Source organism: Panthera tigris, chromosome A2 (assembly GCF_018350195.1).
Source record: "Panthera tigris isolate Pti1 chromosome A2, P.tigris_Pti1_mat1.1, whole genome shotgun sequence".
Classification (NCBI taxonomy): domain Eukaryota; kingdom Metazoa; phylum Chordata; class Mammalia; order Carnivora; family Felidae; genus Panthera; species Panthera tigris.
In genome coordinates this window covers 25,023,882-25,050,342 of record NC_056661.1, presented here as the reverse complement: position 1 = coordinate 25,050,342, position 26,461 = coordinate 25,023,882, and the positions used below count along the sequence as shown (strand labels likewise).

The window sequence follows — 26,461 nt, the reverse complement described above, 5'->3', positions numbered from 1 at the left end:
ATGTTACCCAGCCCTGGTAACCTATTTCCATTTTAAACAGATCCTCAATTCCTGAACTAAAGAGGTCCTCAGAGTTCTTAGGTCAGCCCTGAAAGCTTCATTATAATTTAATCAGAAAAACTTCAAATGTCCAATTTTAGCTTCAACTGATATTTTTTTTAGGCTTCCCTCTAGTACAGTCTCAAATTGAGACCAGGTTGAAACAAGAAAATTCTATGCTAAGAAATTTTACTCTTGTGCCCTCTAGTGGCAGACTCTTGAATGCCTCTTTTCAATTCTAACCACTCTGGGAGCGCTGGATTCAAAAAATAATTATTGTGTGTCCCTTACGTACTAGAGGCCTCAAAGATCTTCATTGTCTCATCTTAGGACGGCCATTCTGTCTGTCCCTAAAAGATCAGCAAGGCATATGAAGTAAGTGAAAACATAATTATGTCTGGAAGATTTTATTTTTTAGCTTTTCACACTTCTCTTTGATACAGTGCATATCCTGAGCTATTGCAAACCTGGGGCTTGAGAACTGATGCTGTGTGCACCAGCCATATTTCTTGCTACACATCTTATTTTATTTTATTATCCTGGGTTCAGAAGAATGTGGGAAGCTTGCTGTGTGTTATTACAGGCCTAATGGGAAAAATGTTAAAAGATTACCCAGGAATATTAGTGGTAGTGTCTTGAGACAAGTAACATACATAATGCTGGGAAAATATGAACTCCTCCGGGGGTGGGGGGGTGAAACTAATGAGGCTGTTGAAGCCCTTTTCCCTTCCTGGCAAATAATTTTAGAGAAATATTCACACTTCCCGCAAAGTAGGCTCTTTGGAAAAACCAAACATGTTTATGAATGAACTTAAATTTTGTGTAAGTTATTTGAATGCCTGAGGTAAAGCTAGTCAGTGCCCAGCCCAGTGCCTGACACAACATCACTCCAGAAAATGTGCCTGCCAGCCTTCATTACTAGAGTTTGTATAACTGTACTTTGCCTCCTTGCCATGTTTTTGTCTGGTTGTTGTTTTTGGTTTTACATTTTCACGTAGAAATTTTGCCTGAGCTTCATGTAGCATTGCACTGTTTACTCCGTAAAGCCTTGTGGTATTTTTAAAAATAGTGTCTGATAATCACAATAACTATGAAAATAACGTATGTTTATAATGTGTTTTATAATCTATTATGTGCTCTTATCCGTGATCACCCAGCCTTTTAATGAGATATGAGTATTATCATATCCAGATGAAGAAAGACCCTGAGGCTCCAGCAGGTGAAGCAACGTCACACCTATGTGTCCAACGTCACATAGTTAATTACCAGCCTCTGGCCGGGGTCTTTTGCCCCCATTGCTGGTGATGTTTGTACTATGAGAGACAAAAACTTCTGTTCTCAGGAGGCTGATGTAAAACTTGAGTGTAGAGTGATGTTTTTGGTGAAAATGTGCAGAGATTATGATCCTCCTACCATATAGGCTTCTGTGAGCAGGTGTTATCACCACATTGATTTGGTGACTGAGCAGACGGTGGAGGTGGACCAGGCCACAGAAGACACTGAGCTTGACAGAGCGCCTGGCACTGAGCTGTTAATGCTACCTGTGCTGCATGATGAGGCCGGTGTCTTCTCCCCCTCGAGAACTGTGACTTTGCCAACTGTCTTTTACCTGGCTCCTCTCCAATGACTGGAGAGGGATGCCACAGAGGTGCAATACCGTTTTTCTTCTACCGTATGAGGCCAATTCTGTGTTCTTAGTCCATTGCATGTGTCTGAGACAGACAGGAGGGACTTGACAGTCATGTCATGATATTGATAGAGCAGGTGTTAGCCGAAAGGTTCTAGTCACAGATGCTGGAGGTCATACACACTTCGGTTTCTCCAGTGTGCCATACTCCCTACCACAGAGCCTCTGCACATGCTGTTCCCCTTGCCTGGGATGCCTTTGCCCCTATCAGATCTCACAGATCTCATACAAAGGTCTGCTTTTCTCTTAACACCTTGACTGTTGTACAAATATATGCTTAGTCTGAGTAAAATATCTATGTAACTCACACATGAGAAAACAAAAAGGATGAGGAAGAGAAGACTGGTTTTAAGAAATATTTAGGAGTGGGGCACCTGGCTGACTCAGTTCGTGAAGCATGCAACCCTCGATCTCGGGGTTGTGAGTTTGAGTCCCACGTTGGGTGAAGAGGTTACTTAAAAATAAAATCTTAAAAAAAAAAAAAAAGAAGTATGCAGGAAGATATATGTGTGTGTGTAGACATATGTACTCTCTGATATGTGTGTATATATACATGTGGGTATATATTTAGACATGCATGTACTTGTATATGTGTCTATATGCACGTGTACACATATATACATACATGAATGCATGTGTTTATGTGTGCGTGTGTATAGTCATGGGAAAATGTGGAGAAAAGAATGTTGGGATAAGACTGCAAACTTAGATATAAAACTGGTTAAGATCCTATAGGTAAATAACACTGTAACCTTTGGAATTATCTTTTATTTGTGACAGAAATTATTTGCAACTTACTAGTCTTTTACAAGTTAACATCCTGACTTTACAGAGTCTGGTCCGTAATAAAAAAAGAACAGTAAGTCAAACAAAATTACCTTCCCTGTAGGTAGGCTCAGGCTGTGGAAGACTTTGAAAAGGCCTGCTTTTTTTCCTAGTCTTGGATAGTCTTTTTAAAATGGCGTTTTATCTTGGGTGGCTAGCACAGTGCTGACACAGAGGAGAAACCAGTGACTATATGTTGGATGAATGGACACACGGGGACAAGGTTGGCTGTTCAGGCACACACGCGGCCTGCCATCCATTAGGGGTTGAGCCTCTACCTTCTCACTGGAGGAGTTTGGGGCCAGAATGCCAGCTTCTGCGCAGACCTGGGGGAGGCTAGGGTAGTAGGGCGGTTACCCAAATAGGATTTGGGGCAATAAAAGGACATGTTAGAAATCCAGCAGTGAGAATAGGGTCTTAAGAATCAAGGAGAGCCCAGAGATCAGGACAAAGGAGGGAAATAAAGGAACTGGTACTTCTGGCATTACCTACAATATGCGATTCATTGCGGGAAGGCCTTAGTCCACATAGTCTATCCCAAGTTTACCCCTCACCTGGCCTGCTAGGTGGCATTATTATTCCTTTCCAGCTAAGGCCAGAGTGTCACACAAACAGCTGTGGAGTCCGGTGCACTTGGGTTTATATTCAGGCTCTGCTGCTCATGAGTCGTGTAGCCCTTAGCAAGTTACCGACCCTCTCAGTCTCAGTGTCCTTACCTATAGCATTGGAATGCAATCTGAGCAAATACCAAAGCCTCTGATACTCCAGACTTTGGGTTTTGTTGCATTCAGAAGTTCGAAGTCCATTAGTCAACAATTAAAATAGTTCCACTCTTTACTTCTGTCTCTCAAAGAAGGTCCAAGGGGGATCCATTTCACACTCAAGAGCAGCCCTTTTTAGGGACTGCTGTCCCTCCTCCTCATCCCTTTCTGTCTCCAGGTCACCCTTGCCTTGCAGGCACCCTAAACCCTCTCCTCTGCTCCAGAAGACTTTTCCCTGCTCTCCCACCCCCTGGCATTCCCTTTTTTGTCCGTATCTCTGCTTCTCTGCCCTCTGAGGACTCACTTTGCATAATGAAGGGAAGAAAATGGCAGATGGAGCCAAGTCCTTCCTTAGCCAGTGGACAAGAGGGTGGGTAGCCTCAGCTTTTAAAGAGTTCTTGACCTGGATCCAGAAAGAAGAGCACCTTATAGTGTGGTCATGAGGACTAATTAGAAGTAGTATATGTCAAATTTCTGGCAGGTAGTGGACCTTGAGGAAATGGCAGCTCCTGGCATTGTTGCAGAAAAGGAGGCTCATTGGAGATGCTCACACAGCTGTGAAGTGATGAGCGGGGGTTGCAGCTCAGCCACATTGGCTCTGTCAGAGTGAGCACCATGCCAGGTGAGTTAGAACTCACCCAGGAGGTCAGGGTTATTCCTCGGGAATGGGGCGGGGATGGTGCGAGAGCTGGAGCCAGAGGTCAGAAGGGCCCCAGCTGTCGGGAGCACTCTGGCAGGAAGCCAGACAAGCCGTGTTCTGGTGTTAAGTGGTGTGTGAGGGTCTGGTCCCGAGTTTCCAAGATTCCGGAGCGGGACATCAGAAATGGCTGGGTTTGATCCAGGATCGGCCTGTCTTCTTGGCCACCGAGATCTTGCTGTCCCTGTGTGCAGACCCATAGGGATTTTCTGGGAGGAGGCAGACAACTTTGACTCGGGGTGTCTCTCTGTGAAGTTTGGAGTCTGGTCAAGAGGGTAGCCTTTTGGAATGGAAATGGGGTGGTGCTGTGGGCCACGTGCACACACTTGGTCAAGTTCCCCAAGTTGCTTGGATTCTCTGATGCAGAACTCACACGGAGCATTCAGAGGGCCATCATTTTTAATGTTGATGTATTTAAATTTTGAGTGGGGTGGGGAGGGAGAGAGAGAATGAGAGTGTGTACCAGCAGGGGAAGGGCAGAGAGAGAGAGAGGGAGAGAGAAAATCCCGAGCAGGCCCTGCTGTGTCAGCACAGAGCACAGTACAGCCCTCAAACTCATGAACTGTGAGATCATGGCCCGAGCCCAAATCAAGAGTCGGACACTTAACCAACACAGCCACCCAGGTGCCCCTCACAGGACCATTTTTTAGGTGACATTCATTAGGTGAGCATGTTCTTGCTCCAGCAGGAAAAACCTAAGTGAGGAGGGAATAAAATGCTCTATGACCTTTCTCTCAGCTCTTCTCCTTTTAGGAAAGAAATCCTTTTTGTTGGCAGTTCAAATTCATGTTTTCAAAAAAACAGCCACAGAAGGTATTTGAGACTTGCCTGGAGGCAGAGGAAGCGGAGCCCTCCCAGAGAGGTGGAGGAGGGGGCGCTGCTGAGGATTTCTAATGCTGGCCAGCAGAGGACACCCTTCACTCACATTCGGTGCTCTCTTTCTCCTTGGCAGTGTTCCTATGGAGGCTGGAATCCAGCTCTCTCCTGGAAAGGTCAGTCCTGGAAGATATCCACTTCCAGCTATTTCTAATTTAACTCTGAGTCCTCAAGGCGTGGACTTTTCCCTTTAGAGCTGCAGTGTCGGTGCCGTTATTTGCGCAGCACCATCTGCTGTTGTCTGAGCATCCAAAAGTCAGAAGAGAGAGATGCATTCTCCAAGGTTCTTAGAGCACGTGTTCAGACAGAAACAGGCCGGAGGGGCACAGAGTGTTACATAAACACCAATTAATAACTACTTGGCTCCAGATGAGCCCTGCATGTCAGACTCGTGATCTTCAGACCTCTGCAGTCCAGGCCTTCCTCCCATTGGTACAAAAATGAAAGAGACGACTGAAAGAAAACTGGAGCATTCACTGGCCAGTCCTAGGAGCAAACCACACTGGGACATGCAGGGCACTGTGCTTCCCATGGGGACATTTTAACTCCTTCCAGTGGATTCTTTGTTTTCCTCCAATATACTTTTAGTCTCGCGGATGCTATTAATAATAATGCTAGGTAACACCGTGTTCTTACTGTTTGCTGGGCACTGTGGTAAGTGCTCTTACGAGCATCTGCTTATTGAGCCCTCTCCAAATATTAAGAGGCAAGGGAAGTTCTGGGGCTTCTGAGGCTTTGTGAGGGTCAGACACTTGCTGAGGGTCGCTTAGCTGCTGAGGGAGGATCCGGATTTGATCCTGCACAGGTGTTGCCCAGACCTGCCCATCATCCATTTGTTGAGTCCTAATTACATGCTGGACAGTGTGGTGCAGACACAAGATACAATGCCTCTCTGGCTAATTTTAGTTTTGAATGTGTTTTTTGATCATTTGAAACCTGAAAGAAAGAAAGTGAGAAGGAAAGAAAGAGGCCAGCCCTCAGGGAGTATATATCAGAAAGTGAAGGTCCAAGGGGTCCTGCGTTCCTTGGAAGGTCCCTTCCTTAGAGGCCACCAGGAGGTCATAGGGATTGGGGCAGTTCAGTGGGTCTGGCTCCATTTCCTCTTTCCCTTCAGTTTGAGCAACTCTATTTCCACCAGCTTTATGTCTCGGGTTTTGAGTATGATCAGGTTTGACACATGGGTTCTGCAGCTGAAAAGAACAAAGCAAACCTTCAGTGTCATGGCTCACAGCTAAGGGCATGCCTGGAGCAGTATCCACTCACATCCCCTGGGTCCCTTCATCTTCCACCGGCTTCTTCCCTCCCGCCTCCCTGCTGTGCCGCACACTTCCTTCCCTGGCTCCTGCTCTAAGCTTCTGTGTTGCCAAGAGAACAAGCCTTGGAGTCAGAGCTCAGCTCCCAGACCTGCTAGCACACTGGGTGCTCTCCTTGTGCCCAGGGTCCTCATCTGTGGATGGGATGTTAACAGAATCTGCCCATCAAGCTGTTGTGTGGATTATATGAGATGACGGCACACCCGTATAAACATTGCCCGGCCCCGAGTAAGAATTCACCATCCTGGGGCACTTCTGCCTCTACTTCTTTCTTGTCCACTCACTTCTCCCCAGACTTGGCCAGCTGACTGCCACCCCCACTACTGCCCCCAAACAGCCACCCCAGGTGGTCAGCCATCCCCAGACAGCCAGTCCTGCCTCCTGGTTCCCGAATGGACCTCCACTTTCTGAGTCAACACCCCAGAGGAAGCTTGGGTCTTGTTGGCCATTCTTGCAAATGAGCGACCTCAGAGAGAGGCTGCCTGGTGGGAAGGGGTTTGCACAGGTCTCAGAATTCAGGTTATAGACACAGCCAGAAAGGGGGACCTTTGACTTCCTGGTTGCTCCCCAAGCTTTAGGGGATTCTAGAAAGTTGGTGGCTAAATTATCAGGGGAGGTAGAAGGGGATAGGTCCACTGTTATTTTCTGTGACCCTGTTCCTGAGAGAAGAGATTTCCCTCAGGGAAAGGACAATAAAAAGGAACAAAACACTGATACACGCAGCACCACAGATGAATCTCAAGGCACTATGCCAAGTGAAAAAGACGTAAAAGCCTACTTACCGTATGATCCCACTTACATGACATTTTGGAAAAGGCAAAATATAGGAACAGAAAACAGATCAATGGTTGCTAGGAGCTGGGGTGGGGAGGAGGGTATGACTACCAAGGAGCAACACGAGGGGACTTTTTCCTGGTGATAGAAGAGCTCTGTGTTTGCATTGTGGTCATACACCAACGAGTGTCAGAATCCACATCTGCACATCAAAAAGTGAATTTGTATGTAAAAATGTTTTTTAGAAAATGAGTTAATAAAACAAAATCCAGGCTGCCAGGCAGAAACACAGAATACACTGTCATCACTCTGCAGCCGGTTGGTCTTGCCCCGATTTTACAGATGTGGAAACTGAGGCTCAGGACCCTGAGAAATGGTGGAGAGACTTCTTTCTCTTCCCTTCTGTCTCTCTGCCTCAGCCCCTCGTGTGCTGGGTGCTGCTCTGGGAGCTGAGGATCAGTCCACCCCTACAGAACTCACTTTCTAGAATAAGTAAGTCTAAGAGTGGTGTGGGAGGAAGGGTCAGGGTCCTGTGGGGCCAGAGCAGTGTCAGGGAAGAAGGCCTTGAGGAAGTGACGTTGAGCCGAGGTGAGGCCTGGCACAGAGATGTCTTGACGGGGGGGGGGGGGGGGTGAGCTGTGGCCAGTGGTTGGCAGTAAGCAAAGGAGAATTCATTCTGAGGGCACTGGGAAGTCTTTGCAGTTTGAAGCAGGGCTGATCCCAGATTAGCCGTCTCCAAAGAGCAAGCCTACTCCACACCCTGCACTTCCTGCCTTGCTGTGGGAACCTTAGAGTTGGGGGGGGGGGAGGATGCCTCTAGTTTGTGGGTGTCTTTTACATTTAATCCACTCTGCTGGTGATTCATGCATCGCTCACAGACTCCAGCGCCCAAATGCAATCTGTTAATAAATTGTGTCTGGCGGAACCCCAGGGGCATTTGTAACTGCACAGTACTCAATGGCTGATGCTCCTTGGGAAATCAGAAATAACTTTCTACCCCTTGCCTTTATTTCCCGTTTGCTGGCCCGTATCGCCATCTGGGGTTACCTGGTCATTCACTTAATTGTTAAGGGTCCCCACTCTTCCCCCCCTGCTTGATAGCAAGGTGTCAACCAGTATCTGGTACCTCAGGACACTCAGGTGATGTTTGTCACATGAACAAGGGGAGGCACCAGGCTGGAGGAAAGCAGTTGTTCTCAGCTCTGTGTCATCCCCTGTACATACTCCTCCTCTTAGGACCTTGGTTTCCCTGTCTGCCTTTACAAAGTAGCTGGTCCTGAGCTCTTGCTGCCCATCCTGTATGTCTGGGGGCTAGTTGAGGTGCAGAGACCTGGTCCAGGGCTCCCAGGAGCAGTGGCTACATCACATCATCAGAGGACAGTATCCTGCTGTGAGGCACATGCTGTTTTGGCTGTCCCACAATCAAGGACGTACCAGAGCAATGGTACTTTTCTGGGCGCATGTGTATTTAAATTTAAATTCAGGTATTTGTATTAGAAGATTTCCTTATGTTTCTTTGTTTTTCTTTGGGAGCATTCATAGGCCAGAGCTGAAAAAATTACCATCCTTTGCTCCAAAAGAAATATAATCTCCCATAACATTTTGGATTTCCAGGATTAGAAGGGTGAACTAATGTTGCTTTTGCTGATAGCAGGTGAAGGGGGAGTAATGGGTCACTACGGGGCCACCAAGGAGTCTTGAAGGATCGGTTTCCATGTGGAAGACCAAACTCACCTTCTGTGTTTTCTCTTCTTACTAATCCAAAATATTATCCTTTCCTCTGTGGCCGCTTGGTGTTTTGAAATCTATACAAGTCTAGGGGAAGATCATTCGTTTGGTTATAGTTCAATGTTGGTAGTTAAAAGTGAACTTCATAAAACAGAAAATGGAAAATACACAAAAGGATTGTAAAAAAAAGTTCTACCACTATTAATATTATAGTGCTTTCCTTATTTTTTTATCATCTGAGTTTATTCACTGTGTAACTTTATACCATATTTTACAATGTACTATTTTGATCTGATCATTTCCTTATGACATTGGCAAATTAGAAATCACAGCTAAGGGGCTCATCTCCTCCATCCCTGCCCTGTAACATACCCACCCACCTGCCTCTCATGTGTCTGTTCCCTCGCTGACCGTCCATCCCTTGTGGATTGAGGGCCTCCTCTGCGAGGAACAGGGTTAGGTTCTAGTAAGCAGTAATCAGTGAGGCTGGCAGGATCCCTGCCCAGAGGGAGGTATTATTATATAGTAGGACTGGAGCATAATCAACCCAGAGGAAGACAGCCAATCATGGGTCCCATGGGGAATACATGTGGGGCTGCAGACTGCCTGTGCAGTGGTGGCCGAGTCTCTGGGGCTGTCCTGCACTGATGGAGCCTCTCCACATTGGAGCGGTGGTTTGAACGCTGGATTTAGAGTTTCCCTATGGAAAAGGCATCCAGCTGGTGCTCAGGACTGTGGGGCCCTTCTGTATGGGGTTCACGTGTGTATAGGTCAGTTGTTGAATTGGGATAGTCAGTCTGAGAAGGAGATGTTGAACCTGACCTGGCTCACTGCGATGCAGACGGGACAGTGCTGCAGATGCAGTGTTCTCTGATGCTGGAAATTAGGGGCTTATATGTGGCATCCCAGGCCACTATTGGAGGCAGAGGGAGATTTTCAGAGGGGTTTCCTAGAAGCCTTATGACCACAGCAAAGTCTGAAAGGGTATACGTCAAACCAGGGGTGACCAACTCTACATGTGACAGGGACCAAGCAGGAACCTAAATCCAGTGGCCAGGGCAGTGCAAGGGTCAGAGTAGGGAGAGGCAGGGACCCCAAGAGCCCACACCCACCTGAAAGGGGCATCTGTCACCCAATCCCCGCTGATCATTGTCATATGTGAGAACGTGGGCCTTCCATGACATTCAGCTGAAGCTAGATACCTGATTTCCAAATGAATTCCTCTAGCTTTTTAAATGTTGGAAGTTACCTTAAAAAGGGGGGGGGTCATCCTGTGGGTTGTACAAAATATATTAGCAGTCTGCCTGCTTATGACTTGCACCCAAAATTTAACTTTGAGGTTAAATTATGGTTTTTATTGTTTACTTGTTACATTTTTATTTTGTGTGCTTTTATAATGAGTGTACAATATTATTGTAAGCAGGGGGAAAAAAGGAAAACATCTTTATAACTCAAAGGGCTACTTACCTTTGAATTGTTGTTTATGTTATCTGGACAGGTGGGGGACGATCTGGTTGTCTAGATTGTGGGGATGGCTGTTGGAGCATGGGCTCAGAGAGGAGGAAAGAAGACCCATATCTAAGAGGTCCCAGAGGCTGTTGACTGAGGTAGCAGGTGGGAGCCTGCGTGCCTTTATATGCAGGGCACCATCCTCTGTGTACCGTATACACTCATTCCATCTTCCATTTCTTGTCATTCATTCATTCACTAGATATATACTGAGCACCTGCAGGTGTTGAGCACTATTCTACCCCCAGGGTACAGCAGTGAACAAAGTGGGCAAAAATCCCCACCCTTGTAGGATTTGAGTGAGGGAAACCAACAAGAAATGATAACAGGTAGGTCTGGTGGTGATAAACACCATAGGAAACAGGTAGGAGTAGGGAGAGCCAAGCTGGGGAGGGCTGCAGTTTCCAATAGGGTGGTCTGGGAGAGTCCTGCTGAGAAGAGACCTGAAGGAGGTGTTTTACCCCATTATACATGTATTGCTCGCTGACTATGTCAAGGAACTGTGTTGGGCACTGTGGAGGGTCTCCTGGGAACATTCCCATTTTGTCATTTACTTACTTCCTTTTACAAACTTAGAAACAAACTTAGTTTTTTGGTTGCATGTCACGGAAATACAGTGTACACATGCTTAAATTTAAAAAAAGGGGGGGGGCTCACTTATTCGGTGAATTCAGTGATAGTTCTGCCTTTCGGCATGGCTAGATCCAGGTGGCTAATCTATGTCACCAGGAGTCCATCACTCACTATCTCTCGCTCTTTCTCCAAATTAGCGTACTTCTCAGATGGGCTCTCTGACCAAGATGCTCTGCACAATTCCAAGTTTCCACCCCATCGGCTCAAATATTGCACTAGAGGACTACATCTCTTTTTCTTTAACTCCAGCAAAAGTCTCATTCTTCCAGGCCAGGTCCCATGCCCATATTGGGAGGGTTGGCCCTTCCTGAATCACAGGGCTTAACAGCTGGGGAGGGGGTCCCTCAACAGAAGATCAGGGTGCCATTGGCAAAAGAAGGGAGACTAAATGCTGGGCAGTAAGATATAGCAAACATCCATCCTGGTAACACTTGCCAGGGCTGAAAAGAGCCTGCAAACAGGGATACCGTCAAGGGTCCCAGTCTATCACCAATAGACCATGCAACCTTGAGCCAGCTCTTAGTTTTCTAGTGTCTAAATGAGGGTGGTAGACTAGCTGGTTCTCTGAGGATCCTTCCAGATCCTTCAATCTGTTTGAGTTTTAGGCACATTAGTGGATAGCAGACACTATTTCATTAAATTACTGAGTTTGAAACAATACAGGATTATGGATCCTGGTGAAACACATGGATAGTTTTTCCCCCCACAACAGCTCTTTTGATGAATTGCTGAGAAAGCTGGGGGTGGGGGACATAAGACTCACCCCCGCTTGATTTGTGCCATTTCCTAGTTGCAGCCACCTACAGCTTTGGCCATCTGTATGCAAGGAAGCTTTGTAAACTTTTTAGTCTGGTGATGGGAAATGAACTCTTTGCCACAAAATTTCATGCTCCAAAGGCCAGAATGGCGCATTATGGAAGATTTACCCTGGCTTCACCTCCCAGCATGAACTTGTGAGCAGGCCATGCTTTAAACAACACACGACTATCAACAGCTGTGGGGAAAACCAGCTGTGGGGATGTCAGCGTGAGTTTCCAAGACACCGATTAGATGTCTCGGTCCAGAATTCTGTCTTAATGGTTGTGTCTCATCTCTACAGTAGACAAATACCAGTGTATTTCCCTGGGAAGATAAGGAGAGATGACAGGGATTGCTTCTTGGTGACTGTGCTAGTGTTACTTACCCTTTATGTTCATGAGACGTCTGCAGGGTCAGTGTCTGTGCTGCATGGTGGGGGATGTGGCCATTACTCATCTCGAAGCTAGGAGCCATGTACCACCCTTCCATAGGAAGTATTGGATATGTGAGTGTTGGGCTGGGCAATACAGTGTGGGGGATAAGAGCCCTAGGCCCCAACTGATTTGGTTCAAAGCCCAGCAGCATTGCTGCTTCCTGGCTGTGTGACCTGGGGCAAGTTACTCGAGCTCTCTGTGCCTCTGTTCCCCCATCTGTAAAGCTGGACAATAATAGCACCTACTCCTAGAGTCTTGTCATGATTAAATAGGAGAACATGTGTCAGGCTCTTGTCAGCCAGAATAACTGATGTTGGTGGTGCAGGTGTCATTCCCGTGCAGTCATAGACAACAGGAGACAGAGGGGTATCATAGTTATAATGGCTAACACATGTGGTTATTACATGACAGGCCCATTATGCTATGTGACAGACACTTTTCTAAGCTCTTCTAAGTACGTTAACTCAGCTAGGTAATGTGATCATATATGTTAACTCAGGTGGGTACTGTCATTGTCGTTGCCACTTTACTGATGAGGGAACTGAAACACAAAGAGTTAAGTAACTTGCCCAAAGTCACACAGCCAGTGAGGGGTGGATGTGGGATTTGAACCCAGGCAACTGGCTCTCGAGTCCTTGTTCTGACCACAATGCTTTACAGTCTCACTAAAATAATAAGAGCTACACAGAGTTTCCTGTAGGTCAGGAATTGTTTTAAGCACTTTCTATAAATTGGCTCATTTAACCCTCCCAACCAAACCTCTGAGTGGTTGCTATTTTTCTCCCCATTTTATAGACGAGGAAGTCAAAGCACCCATAAAGAGCAGTTCACATCCTGATTAGCTGGGTGATTTAAGACAGGGAAGCTGACCTCGCTGAGCCTTAGGGTTGCCGTGGGGAACGGGTGACTGATGACCAGCACTGCATGCAGATCTGGCATGGAACAGACCTTCTCTGGAGAGTGGCTGTTTAACTGTTAGTGAGAGGGCCTTGCTTCCAGACCCCAGCTCTACTCCTTGTCTTGAGCGCTCCCGGTGGCTGAAATAGAGCCAAGAGTTCTTTGAAGGATGTGGCTTCTTGGAGGGAGAGGCCTTTGAAGAGATGTCTCTACCCCCAGCTAGGTCCTCTGTACCCCAAGCTAGGCACTAGGGCATAGTTTGGCCCCACCATGGTTCCTGTGTCTGGCCTTGAAGGTGACAATTCTGCCCCCTCCCTCCAGAAGGCAAAGGCAAAGAGACTGTGAACCTGTCCCAGCCACTTGGGGGCAAACTGCCTCCTAGGTCTGGGTCTTGGTTTGCTTAGCTGCAAAATGGAGTGAGTGTGGGATGGAAGCATACCGTTAAAAGCACCAAATCCAGAAAATTCCATATTTTCACAATGTGGAATAAGCAAGTCTTCTTTGCCTGTGTTTTGCATAATGAACATGTAGAACTTTGCAAGGCACTTTTCCAGTAGCTAGTCCCTAGTATTGGCTGTTTGAGCTGAGCCTCGTTCCTCCCTCTGAAATAACACTGAAAGCTATATCCTCGTCACTATGTTCGCAGTTTATTTTGTCAAATTAATTTTTGTAAAGGTGAAGTTCTGGGTCATTTTAATATTCTTGGAAAATGCTGCCAACTTAACCTGTGGAAACATATCAATTTATACATTCACAGTTGTGAAGCAAAATGTCTGTTTCTCCACATTCTTGCCCACAATGGGGTGTTATCCTAGAAAAATCACCAATTTGAAAGGCAAACATACTCTTATTTAAATTTCCATTTTGCTAGTTACTAAGGAGGGTGAACACTTTTCATTTCTTTATTGACTGGGTTTCTTCTTTTGTAAGCTAACTGTGTTATTACAAAGCATTTCAGCTTTTTTTTTAAAGCTATTCTTTTTTTATTATAAAATTAATGTATGCATACCGTAAAAGTTCAGACAGTGTATAAATGTGTCACATAGTAAGTGCACGTTCCTTGGATCAGTCCTAACCCTGAGAAATCACCACTGCCAACAGGGTTGACATTATTCAGAATTTTCTAGAAAATTTGAGTGCCATCCTTTGGCCTTAAAGATTTCTGAAGGTTCATACATGGATTCAGTATCTTAAAAGGTGTTTTTCTCCTTGGCAATTTTGTTGAATACAGTTAGTAGGCTTATTTTGATAAATTAATCTTTTCAGAGAAGCTGTGTTGCCCAGAGGGAAGATTACTGGATTTAGGGACCCCACCGACCACCATCATGTCTCCTACCGTTCAGCAGTGTGAGTGTGGACTACGCTGTCTGCTGGCCTTATTCGGCCTTGAGTCAGCGCCTCTGTGCTGTGGACAGGAGTGCTTTTTGTTTGGAATATCAGGCTGCTGTGGTGTAAAGGCAGTAGCGAGAGGTTGAGGGCCCCTGATGTTTTCCAGCACCAGCACCACTGAATTGGGGATAATAGTTAATAATAGCCAGCATTTACTCTGTATATCCTTTATATACTTGGGTTTACTTATATCTCACAACTATTCTATAAAATGTAAAAGCTAACATTATCCTGGCTTTTCATATTCTAAAACTTGGGTTCCTAGAGGCCAAACCATTTGCTTAGCATCCCTAGGTAGCCAGTGCCAGAGCCAGAACTCAGACTCAGCCCTGCCAGGTGTGGAGGCCCCTGGAGAGGTTAACTACCCACGCTTCAGTTCTGGACAGCCTCTTCATGAACCCCATCTCCCTCTTGGCCTTTATATGTATTGTCTGGTCCGAATGCAAGCAGGGACCTGGGGAACCCCCGACTGGTTCTCAGTCTTATAAAGACTTGAGCAAGTTGGGGAGGAAGTAAAAGGATGAGTTTCTACTGGACTGCATCCTGCATCAGGGCTCCCGAGAGTGGGGAGAGCATCTCTGCCTGGGCGACAGTGGGCAGTTGCCATGGTGACAGCTATGGCAACGCTGATGCAAGTACGGGCCCTGTTCCCACTGGAGCCCAGCTGGCGAGCTGGGAGCCCAGCTGCCCAGGAGGATGGTTGGGGGCTTGCTCTGTCCTATGCAATGGGACCACGTTTGATAGAAATATTTGATAAATAGCACATAACTGACCCACACGGTTCATTTTTCCTGTCTCCAATTTATGACTTTTGTGGATTAGGTGGCCAGAAAATCCCGTAGACAATTTAGCAGGACTCAGGGACCAAGAGCAGGCATCTTGGAATTGGGCTGTCTCTGGCTCTGACTTTCAGTAGCCATGGAGCATTTCCAAGTCTAACCTCTCAGAACCTTCTTCCGTTATGGCCCTTATTTTCAGGGCCCCCATGAAAATTAAATGAATTAATCCACATAATAAGCACAGCACTAATAGTATTATTTTCATTATTGTTAAAATAATAATATTACCCTGTCTTACTCAGAATTTCTCTTACTCTGAGTAATTGTCTTGCTCAGAATTACTCTCTTACCTAGAATTTGGGGGGTGGCTTGCTGTTTGTCATAGTGATGAAATAATCTCAGTTTGAATGGTGCCCTTGGCATTACCTTTCCTTTTTCTCCACATATGCTACAAGCCTGACGTGGTCCCACCCCCACCACCATATTTCACTGACGGTTTGGGAATAAACATGTTTTTATGTGTGGCCCCAGTCACTGCCAAAAACAGCATTTATGGTGCTTCTAATTACCTTGGAGACTGTGGTAGGTCCTGTATCAGAAAGTCAATAAACTGCTTTAAGCAATGCTGGCTAATTTAAGAATTTTGGTGTTTTTAACTGAGTTAGAATCAGTTTTTAGAGATCCCATTTCTGAATCCTGAGTTTTAGGATTGCGATTTTCATTGTGGAGGTGTTGGGCCACCTACATACTGATTTATTAGCTTCCGATCAATGTATTATTGAATAAAGTGTGAAGACTGTCTTCTGCCCCACCCTGAGCAAAAAAAAAAATCTGTGAGGGTGTCTGTAAATATAATTTTTGAGTTAGAGCTTTTCAGGATTTGAAAAACATGAGTTTATCTGCTTCCTCTTTGTGTCTGATTGGCATACAGTTTGATAGAACAATACCAAAGACTTCTTACTTTCTTTTTAAGACAAAAATTGGAAAGGGAGTTCAGGGTGGCTTTTAAAAAAATGCCTTCTAAGGGCTGTTTATTTGATTCAAATCACTTTAAAAACAGAAAACTCAGCCATTAAAATTTTTTAACTAAATTCATACTTTTATCAAAGTAACATGCACACGGTAAAAACATACCAATGAATCTACATGGATTTTTATTTGTAGATGTAGAAGACCAACACATAATACACATAATAATCTTTGATGATGAGGATGATGATGAGGATGATGATGATGATGATGATTTTAAGGTCCAGTTGCACTTTATGTAAAGAGAAACTAACCAGTAACACTGGCTCTGGGCCTAGTACATAGTAAGCAATTCAATTTCCATCTTCTTTTCTTGGTTGTTACTGCTTCTGCAATGGTTTTAACATCTGTCTCTCTGTTCTCTGGAGCCAGACCACCTGGGTTTGAATCCTGGCTCTGCCACCTATTAGCTGTGTGGTTTTGGGTAAGTCACTTAACCTCTCTGAGCTTCAGTTTCCTCATCTGTAAAGTGGGAATAATAAAAGTACTTACTTATAAAATTGTTCTGAGGGTTAAATGAGTTAATATTTATTAAGCACTCAGAATAGTGTCTGGCACATGATAAGCATTTATTACTTTTTTTAAGTAAACCCTTAAAAACATGACCTCCATGACAGAGAGATTGAGGATTCTCTTGGTCGATAAGTAAAAGCTCATTGGTGCTGGTAAATTGTGAGGGCCATGACCTAATCCCACATCTGTGGAGTTGAGGGGCCAGAGGCTGTCATCAGTGGAGAGCTTCAGTTTTTTGTTTCAGATAAGGCCGGGGGAGTGCCTGTCAGTGGTGGCTCATGGGAAGGTTGGGTACGTACAGGGAGTCCTGTTTAGAAAAACACACATTCGGGAAAGAACAGGCTCTCCCCAGGCAAAACTTTAGAAAAACAACAATCTGCTGCTCCTTGATTAAAGGGTAGAAAACTAATTATCCTTTCCGGAGGGACATGAGGCTGCTCTCTGCTGGACTGTGACCTGGAGGTGCAGGATGTGGATTTCCTTAGGATGTAATGAGGCCTTTCCCATTGAAAATGTGCCATAATTCAGATGGATGCAGGTGGGGAGAGGGAGAATGATCCCCTTGCTTTTCAAAGTGACCCCTAAATGCTTTTGAAACATCATCTGCAGGTCAGCACTTTGAGAACATGAAAAAAATAATTTTCCTAAATTGGATTTCCAAAAGACCTCTGTTACAAAACATCCCTTTAAAAATATTCTGTAATTTCTGCTAATTACACCAGCTTACAATTAGCTTGAATGTTGAAATTTGGTGCTGCCAGTGAGAAGCCATTCAATCCACTGACGATACAGATATGAATGTCAATGAGAAGAGTAACTGGAAAACACATTATTCTCATGCTGAATAAATACCAAGTAGCATGAATTCTAGTTTCTTTAGCAAGGGAAGGGAAGGTGAACATTGCATCTTGGGATAATTTGTGTGTGCATTTCCTCAATGTCTTCCATACCATCCTGTTAGGCATGCAAAGTTCCTGTTGACCTGTACTGTTTGGCTAGAGATGTCAAGAAAGTTCAAAAAAGTCTTGCAAATATTTATTGAGCATCTGTCATGTGCCAGGTGCCCAAAGGGAGGAATAAAACAGTAAAAAGACAGATGAAGTTCCTGTCCTTGGGGAGCTCATATTCTAATGACTTCAGTAGACTGGCCAATCCCTAAGATCCTTGTCAACTTAGTTTTTCTACAGACATTGCTCTTAGGTAATCTTTAGACAAGCCCCTTTCAGCTCTGTCCCCAACTCCACTCACTTCATCGTGTCAAGTCACCAGGGACACCTGCTTTGCCGAATTCAGTGGGCATTTTTCTCTCCCCTACTTGGTGATGTAGTTGAGCACTGCCTCCCTGAAACTCTTTCTTCCCTGGCTTCTTGAATACTCCTCTCTCTCTTCCCTCACCAAGGTGGGGCTTCTTCTCAGTCTAAAGGCTGATGCTTCTCGAATATACTCTCCAGTTTCTTATATCCAACCGCTCACTACAATCTCCATTTGGAGATCCATACCAATTCAGATGATCTGTCTGCCCTTGACTTTTGTTTCCCAATCTGCTCCTCCCAAAGGTCTTCTCCCTCCTCCCACTACCAAAGGCACTTCCTCACCATCTCCCTCCTCTCTGTCTTGCCCCTACAGCTGTCCTCTCTACACAGCATTGAGAACAGTCCTTTTAATACATAGATCGTGTTTCTTCTCTGCTCAAAATCTTCCCGTGGCCTCCCATATCACTCAGACTAAAATCTGGAAAACTTGCAGTAGTCTGTAAGACCCTTACCTGATTTCTGCTCTTAAACTTCCCCGAGCCTCAGTTTCTAACTGGAAAATGGACCTGGTGAGACAGACTTCATAGGGTTGTTATGAGGAGTACATTAACAGTTTCTTTACAGTGCTTTGCGTACTAGCTGGCTCACACGGACAGCTTAATAAATATTGGCACTAAGTATTTGCTGAGTGTCTGCTGAGTGCCGGGCATCATTGTAGGCATAAAGGATGCTGCAGAGTAAAACATAGTTCTGTTCTCTCAGAGCTTACTTTAGGAGGTGATCAACTCTATGGAGGAAAACAAGGCAGAGTAAGGGATAAGGGATGGTAGGAATAGCTGCTATTTGACTGTTTGACCTGGACTCATTGGTTTGTGACTTGGATTTGGTTTCAAGTTAGAAAGTGAGGCTCAAGGAAGTTCCTTAAAAGTTGCCCAAGATCACCTGGTAAACTTGGGCTTAAACCAGATTCTTGGAGACTGCACATCCCATGCTATGACCACCCTGCGTGTCTGCTGTCTCTCTTCAGTGTATTTACTTTGTTCTAGAAAGATTTACAGTGGCTGCCCAACACATGGAAATGTGAATGGGCAACCTGTGGCCCACCCTGGACTTGAAATACGTGAATGGACAGGAGCACTGGTGTCATGATGGGATGGTGTCTCTCAGGGTGTTTGGGTTTAAGTTTCCTGGGGCAGCTATTGCATTTTGTAGGTACTTTCTTCTGGATGAGACAGCATGGGAACTATAGTGCGGTTGGTAAGATGAGAATCATATATAATCCAAAATGCACTTAAATGCCCTTGGGAAGGTCCCATGTTGGAGCCTGTCATGCCCTTGTGACCAGAGTCCCCTTCCTCTGGTGCTGTTCATTTCAACAGTTTCTAACCGAGGAGCTGACTTGAATTTGAGGAGCTTTTGTTCAGAAAGTGCCTCTCTGGGACCGAGCACAGTCTGGAGAGGCCTGGGAAGAGAGAAGGTGGAGATGGAGCAGATCCACAGCCCCGCGTCAGGCTTGCCTCGGGGTCCAAGCCCAGTGCTTGAGGGCTACACTAGATGGCCTTAACGATAGACACCTGTTCTCTCTCTCAAGTGCATGTGGTCGTATTCACGTTCTGTCACTGTGTCTATAGGGCTACTCTGTGATACTGCTGACCACAGACTTACTGAGGGCAAGCACCATGCATTCATCCTCCAGCTGCCGATCAAGGTCCTACAAAGTGCAGGGAATGCAGAGACAGCAGTGAACCCAAATAACACGGTCCCTGGCCTTCCAGAGCTCATCGCCCAGAAGCGGGCTAACTCTTAAAGTAGACCTTCTGTGCACCATGTGCCAAGCGCTTTACATATATTAACTCATTTAATCCTCACAACAACTCTGTAAGGGAATCCTGTTATTACCTCCATTTTACAGATGGGGGAAGTAGGAAACAGAGTGGGTAAGTCACTTGTCTCATGTCACACAGCTCGTGAATGGCAGAGCTGGTTCCAAGCAGATGCACTTTTAACCGCTGCAACCAAACCTCTGCTTCACGGCACCACGTGGGAGTCACTGACATTTACCTTTGAAAGTTCTTTTTCTGGAGTACTGCACTCGTGAATGGCTTTTCTGAAGATAAAAGCTTTGTAGGAAGCTCAGGGGTGAAAGAGAAATGCAGCATGAGCCTCATGAGGTGGGAGCAGAGGATGGAACGGGTGTTGCTGCAGAATCTCTGAGCACAGAGAGTCGGGGCCCAGAGTGGAGAATGAGAGGAAGTGGAGAAAGCCAGAGTGTGGGAATTTTTATCATGGTTGAAGGACTGACATAAATATGTGTCTCTGAGACAGGGACTTGTAGGGCGGATTTCTCACAAGTACTGATAAAACTTCACATCTAAGCCATTTTTGTCAATTCCCAGGCTGCGCAGAATGTTTACCCTCCTGGCTTTTATTTACGTAATTCCCGCTTCTGGAATGGTTAACAGTATTTTAGTTTGCATTATTATTTTATGAGGATTTTTTCCATTAGATATGTATCTTTTATTTTGCCTGAAAATTATCTTGATTTTACCCTCACTATTTTATTTTTTCTTTATTTTTTAAGCAGTGAAACTTACAGCTTTTTTCCTTTTTTTAAAAAAGAAGTTTTAATTTAAATTTCTGTTAGTTAACACAGTATAATATTAGTTTCAGGTTTACAATACAGCAATTCAACACTTCCATGTAACAGCCCGTGCTCATCATGACAGGTGTACTCCTTAATCCCCATCACCTTTTCCACCCATCCCCCTCCCCACCTCCCCTCTGGTAACCAGCAAGTTGTTTTCTGTAGTTAAGAGTCTGTTTCTTGGTTTGCCTCTTTCTCTCTTTTTTTCCTTCTTTGCGCATTTATTTAAGAATTTCTTAAATTCTACATATGAGTGAAATCAAATGTATTTGTCTTTCTCTGACTAACTTATTAGAGTACTCTCTAGCTCCATCCATGCCATTGCAAATGGCAAGATTTCATTCTTTTTTATGGCTGATTAATATTCCATTGTATATATATACCACATCTTCTTTATCCATTCATCAGTCACTGGACACTTGGGCTGCTTCCATAATTTGGCTATTTAGATAATGCTGCTGTAAACATTGGGGCGCATGTATCCCTTTGAATTAGTATTTTTGTATTCTTTGAGCAGATATACATGAAAACATGCTCAACATCACTGATCACCAGGGAAATACAAATCAAAACTACAATGAAATATCACCTCACACCTGTCAGAATGGCTAAAATCAACAACACAAGAAACAACAAGTGTTGGTGAGGATGTGGAGAAAAGGGAACCCTCTTGCACTGTTGGTGGGAATGCCAACTGGTGCAGCCACTCTGGAAAACAGTGTGGAGGTTTCAAACGTAAAAATATAACTACCCTATGATTCAGCAATTACACTACTAGGTATTTACCCAAAGGATACCCTCATTATTAAAATAAATAAATAAATAAATAAATAAATAAATAAATCCAATACCCTCATTATTAAAATCAATCAATCAATAAATCAATAAATCCAAATTGCCTACAACTACTGTGGTAAAATACATGTTTACCATCTTAGCCATTTTAGGTGTATAATAATTCAGTGGTATTAAGTACATATACAGGGTTGTGCGTCCGTCACCACAACCTAATTTCAGAACATTTTCATCACCCCAAAAGGAAATTGTGCACCCATTAAGCAGTCACTTCCTACTTGCTCTCTTTCCCCCAGCCCCTGGCCACCACTAGTTTGCTTTCTGACTCTATGAATTTGCCTATTCTGGGTATTTCACATAAATGGAATCATACATGATGTGGCCTTTTGTGTCTGGCTTCTTTCACTTTGCATAAGGCATTCAAGGTTGCTCCATGTCCTAGCAGGTGTTGGTACTTCATTCTTTTGAATCACATCCCATTGCAGGCACATACACCTTTGTTTATCCATTTTCATTCACCAGTTGATGGAATTTAATATATGCCTTTTTAATACGGTTACTAGAGTACCAGGCATGTGCTAGCCACTTGTTACACACTCTTGTCCGAATCTAGAAAGAGCCCTTACATATCAATAACAAAAAAAGAACATCCCTGTATATAAATGGGTAAATGACCTGAACAAACATTTCACAAAAGGGGAAATACAAATATAATCATTTTATGGGTTTAAAAAAATCATTTCAATGTCTTCCTTTTAGTTCATTCTGGAATTCGTTTGATTAGACTACTTCTACATTATTTAGGACCAGATCATAGACTTTTGTTTGGGATAATCTCCATTTGGGAAAAATTTCGTATGTTGATCTATTCAGGTAAGGATGTGACCTGAAGATAATTTCCTGTAATTATTCCAGAGACTATATCTCTAAAGCTTTTGAGAAAATATTTTTTTTGTTCGGAATTTTTCTGAATTCAGATGGATACTAAAATCATTTTGGAGAGTGTCTCATTTTTCAAAAGGGTCTCAATTTATATATTGTGGTTAGTCACTAACTGCTGAGACACAGAGCTGTAGCTTTTCAAAGTCTGGCTTTTCAAAGAGGCTCTTTGAAATTACACGTGTTATTTTTCTATACTTGTGCTGTCCAGTATGATAGACACATGCCACATACTGCTACTGAGCACTTGAAACATGGCTAGTGCCAATTAAAACTGAGGTAAGAGTAGGGGTATCTGGGTGGCTCAGTCAGTTAAGTGTCCAACTTTGGCTCAGGTCATGATCTCACAGTTCATGAGTTCGAGCCCCACATCAGGCTCTCTGCTGTCAGCAAGGGGCCTGCTTTGGATCCTCTGTCTCCCTCTTTCTCTGCCCTTACCCCCACTTGTGCGCTGTCTCTCTCTCTCTGAAAAATAAATAAACATTAAAAAGAGGATTGATCTAAGAGTAAGATACTCATTGGATTTGGAAGACATGAAAAAATGTAAAATATCTCTAATATTTTTTTTCTATTACATGTTGAACTGATAATAGTATCTGGATATATTGAGTTAAATAAACTATATTATTAAAACTAAACTTGCCTATTTCTGTTTACCATTTTAATGTGACTAATAGAGAATTTAAAATTACATGTGTGGTTCGCATGATATTTCTACTGGACAGTGCTGTTCTAGAAAACAGCTGGGGAAGGGAGAGAAAATGGGAAAAAGCAGTCTGAACGGACACTTATGACTTCTGTGCCTTCAGAATCTTGAAAGAGATGAGAGAGGCTATAGTGGATCTGGATGCCTGCGGTACCCTCCCTGCTGGTCTCTGCCTTCATTCTGGACCCCTTGGCTGTCTTCTCTTCCCTCTAGCCAGAGGGATCTTTCTAAAGGCAAATCCCATGTCATTCCTCACCATATAGCTTCAGTGGAACCCCATCACCCCATGACCAGCCCCCCAACCTTAGCCTTTAAGTCTCTGCCCTGTCCAGCCCTGGCCTCCTGTTCAGCCTCATTTCATGCCTCTCTGCCTCCTTCCCTACCTATTAAGGCCTTTTAGTAAACATTATTATGATTTTCATTACATAATACGTTTCTATAGTAAAGATTTAAAAATACATATGTAAAAGCTGATGTCCACATTTATGCTTCCCACCCCTGACCCAAGCTGTATACATGATCAATCAATGTCAACAGTTGGGCATGTGCCCTGCCAGGACCCTCAGCATACTTGGAGCTGATTCTGCACGTGCGTGTGTGTAAAAGTAAATGGATTTACATGTTGCCCTGCCTCTTACTTCACATACTGTATTTTATGGTCTTTGCTGGTGATGGCACAAGTACACCTCATTATTATAAAAAAATTGTTTTAAACATTTATTTATTTTTGAAGGGGGGGAGGGGCAGAGAGAGAGGGAGACAGGATCCTAAGCACGCTCCGTGCTCTGAGCATAGAGCCTGATGTGGAGCTCGAACTCATGAACCGTGAGACCACGACCTGAGCCAAAATCAAGAGTCAAATGCTTAACTGACTGAGCCACCCAGGCACTCCTCATTATTTTTAATGGATGCCTTAGTATTGTATTACATGGCTATGCTAGAATTTATTCATTTGTTATTGTTATTAATTATAATCTATTTCACCTGCGTAGCAAAATATAGGCTATTATAACATTCATATCTATACCTACCATTTAGATTTAATAAAAATCTTTTTGCCCTGTTAGCTTCAGAATTTTTATGTGAATAAATGAAACATTACAGGTAGTGATGAAGCTTCACATGGGCCCCACCCGAGTCCCTTTCCCTTTCAGTCCCCAGAGGGGACCATTTATTTGCAGTTGATAAAACCTTTTCAGGGGCTCCTGGGTCAGCCAGTTAAGTGTCTGACTCTTGGTTTTAGCTCAGGTCATGATCTCACGGTTTGTGTGTTCAAGCCCCACATCGGGCTCTGCACTGACACCATGGGTCCTGCTTGGGATTCTGTCTCCCTTTCTTTCTGCCCCTCCCCCTCTCATGGGTGCATGTACAAGCATTCTCTCTCACTCTCTCTCTCTCTCTCTCTCAAATAAATACACTTAAAAAAAAAACCTTTTCATATGTAGTCTTACATTTTTACTACATACATATGTGGCCAAAACAAGAGAGTGTTATTTTGTGAGATTCTACATAGTATCACATATCCTATCATATGCATACCTCCTGCAACTTGGATTTTCTTTCTTTATTTTTTTTGAGATTTTTCATTAATATATAGTCCTACATGGTCTTCCATTGTAAAGAATGAATATAGCTTCATTTAATAATCCCTTTATTTATTGAGAGATGTTTAAGTGGTCATACTTAGCTTCCAGTTTTTCAAATATGCCACCTTGCTTCTACATCTTAACTCTTGACTCTTAACTTCAGCAATTAGTTCTGCCAGTTTTGTCTATTTAGGTAATCTTTGCAAAGTTCGACCTCCTGCATTTTTAGCTTGCTCTTCCTGTCGCCTGGCCTGCTGCTCCCTGTCTTATTACCTGGTTGAGTCCCTCACCTCTGTCAGGTCACAGGGAGGTCTCGTTTCCTCTGGGAGGTCTGTCTAGCTCCTCAAATGTTGATTGAGCCCCTCTGGCTCTCCCCATTACCACTGTTTTATTTTTCTTTAAGACTTACTATGTTGTTCTCTCTCTCTCTCTCCCACCCTCTCTCACTCCCATTATCCTTTTGTAAGCTTCATGAAAGCAGACACTGTATCTGTGCTGTTCACTGCTGTATCTCTAATGTCTGGTCCTGTGCCTGCCCTATGGAAGGTGTTCTTTACGTGTTGGAGAGAAATTAAGATGTGAGCCCTTATGACTGGATACAGACCCCTTCTCTAAAGAGGGAAGACTCTCTTTCAGGGTGCATTCTCAACAGGACTGTTGGAGAAGATCCAACCCGTGCCAAGTGATTGTACCAGTTGACTATTTTTGAGGTTCTGTGATCCTGTTTCCCCATATTTTATCAGGAAATAAAGAGTTGGAGTTGCAGCCATGGTGTAAGTGGAATGAAGCTGAGTGTGGCCTATGAACTATGGAAACAAGTTATGGGTGGTGCCATTGTGCCTTTGTTTAAGAGGCAGGCCTAGGTGATGAGCTTTCCAATGGGCAAACGACCTCTTCACAGTGAGCTTCTCCACAGAGAACTGGGTCTTCCTTCACCTGGCTAAACACCTGCCAGTCCATCCTCAATTACGTACCACAACCAGAATTAAGAAGACATTTACCTGAAAGACCATCACTGTCTTGAGTGGTCCAACCAGGATAAAATACCATAGTCTGCACTAATTTCTCTATAAAATGTAGCCCTTTGGCTTTCCTCGTATTGCTACAGTTGTCTTCATAGGTAGAGCGAAGTAAAACAAAACAAAAGAAATAAAAGGAAAGTGTTGTTAGCAAGATGCCCTGGGTTGAGAAGTAAGACATTAAAATATTTGGGGCACCTGGATGGCTCAGTTGGTTAAGCATCCAACTCTTGATCTTGGCTCAGGTCATGATCTCACGGTTCATGAGCCACCCAGGTGCCCCCAAATGTACCCCCTTTTAAAGTAAGCTCTATACCCAATGTGAGGCTCAAACTCATCACCCCAAGATCAAGAGTCATGTGTTGCACCGACTGAGCTAGCCAGACACTCCTTGAAACATATCCTTTATACATAAGGAGGCGCTACTGTAATAGCTAATTAGAGTATTTAATAAGTGCCAGATTCTCTGCCAAACATTTTATGTAGTACATTAATTTAATGCTTCAATTTTGTGAGAAGAGATTATTATCCCCATTTTACAGATGAGAAAATGGAGGCTCAGAGACAGTAGAGAGTAGGTAGCCTGGTCGAAGTCCCCCAGCAAGAAGGAGAGGGAGCCACTCTTGCAGCCCCAAGTTGGTCATACCTCAGACACTAGGCTCTTGGCCCCACATAGTGAGTGCATGGGCAGCAAAGCAGTCTACATATTCACTTCGGAAACCCATACTCTTAGGAGTTGCTCTGGAAATGGTCACTAATCCTCTTCTCAGGGTGGTAGAAAAAAGTTGTATTCATTTCCATGTGGTGGGAAATACATTCTGCTGCTGACCCTGAGGTT

The 26,461-nt window shown here is 44.2% G+C and overlaps 1 protein-coding gene across 5 annotated transcripts in view; it reads left to right on the top strand.

Annotated features, from left to right (window-relative positions):
• Positions 1-26,461, top strand: part of ARHGEF3 (Rho guanine nucleotide exchange factor 3) — a 304,554-nt gene that overhangs the window by 65,114 nt on the left and 212,979 nt on the right. The window lies entirely within an intron of this gene.